Genomic DNA, 1,715 nt, shown 5'->3' with positions numbered 1-1,715 from the left:
GACTGTTGGGGCAAGCGTTGGTTAGCGCGTATCACCCATGAAGGCCGGCACGGCACACGAGGGATTGGGGTGGACGGCACCACTCCCGGCCGCCTTTGTCTTCCCAGTGGCGATGTTTGTAGACATGGCACCAGGTACGCATTCGAGGCCGAGTCGACCTAGGGGAGGCCCAGGACCCGGTTCAGATAATCGTCACCGGTGTTGGTGGGCGTGAGCGGGGATCGAACTAACTGCTACGCCACCGCTCCCACCACACACGGGCCACACATCGCACACACATGCATGCATGCGGCACGCACGCACCACCACACGCGCGGGCACACACACACACACGCACACACACACGTGGGGCTCGCACGCACGCACACACCACACACGAGGGCACGCACGCACACACACACACAGTGCGCTCGCACGCAAGCCACACACACACGTGTGCTTGCACGCACACCACACATGCACGCACGCACGCACACACACACATGCACGCACAGCACGCACGTACGTTCACGTTCGGTCTAAGTAAACGCCAGCGCTTGGATGTGTCGCCCGTCGTTTACTCTGGCAAGGGCCCCCCCCCCCCCCCCCCGGCCGCCACACGCCGGCGGTAGGGGTGCGATCCGTGCTTCACCGCCACCCGCCACTGCCGCCGGTTGAGGTCGACGGTGCGGCTGGGCGAAGGAAAGGCGCCCAGCAGTTTGCCCCCGGGCGGCTCACCCTCAAGGCGTCGCTCGCCCTGGGCCGGGAGTTGAACCCGGGTCACCGCACTCGCGGTGCAGCGCGTCGCTAATCGCCGCTTCGCCTCTGTGCTCCGGAATAATTATCGCCGACAAATTATTTTGACCTTCAACGACGCAACTTCAACCCTGAGGATGATGATGGTGATTAGCACGGTTGGCTCCGTACGGTGCGAAAAAAGTTCAACATACATACATGGTGACGATGACGATGGTGATGACTATGGAGGTTATTTAGCACTATTATCCTTCAACGCCGAGCACATTCGCTTGGAGCAGGTTGGAGTGCCCACACTTCACCCCACCACACGTGAGCTGCCCACCGACGCACCGCGGGGGGGCGTGCCAGTCGATGGTTCCGCCGGGAGATGGAACCGAATCCCGGCGACCTCCGGATCGCGAGCACGTCACGCTGCTGACCGGTGACCCCCACCGCCGTGCACAGAATTGAGAAACGCTCGTACGTACGTACGCTGGACATCTTGCGCGCACCGTACGTAGCCAACCGTGCGAAACTAGTTGACGGTCAAGTACGTACGCACGCTGGAACTTCTCGCGTAGCTCGTCGGAGATTACCGTCGAGTTAACAGCTACAAAAAATATTGGCTGCGAGAGCCCTCCTGCAAGAAGAACAGATATATAGATGAGAGCGAGCGGAATGATTGGGATTTTTAGAATTTTTTTCCGGTCCAATGGGCAAAAACAGGCGTCAAAGAAGCAACCCGCCACCCCCCCCCCCATGCTGCCCCCCCCCCACCCTGTCCCCCCCATCACATCGTGAAATTAGCCGCAGTAAAAAAAATGTTTGATAAAAACCCAATACCCGATGCCAGGGCCAAAATAAATCGGGCCGCTCCACTTTGTCGTGAGCAGGAGCAGAAAAGAACGGAATATTTATACGATGGCGGAGGGAAGTGAGCGCCAAAGTAAACGCTCCCGATTTTTAAACAAACGGACGCTCAGTGTAGTTTCTGGATG

The sequence above is a fragment of the Lethenteron reissneri genome, chromosome 57 (assembly GCF_015708825.2).
Source record: "Lethenteron reissneri isolate LAM-NWPU_2019-01 chromosome 57, ASM1570882v1, whole genome shotgun sequence".
NCBI classification, from domain to species: domain Eukaryota; kingdom Metazoa; phylum Chordata; class Hyperoartia; order Petromyzontiformes; family Petromyzontidae; genus Lethenteron; species Lethenteron reissneri.
The sequence above is the reverse complement of the archived record's forward strand: the minus strand, read 5'-3'. Positions refer to the sequence as shown.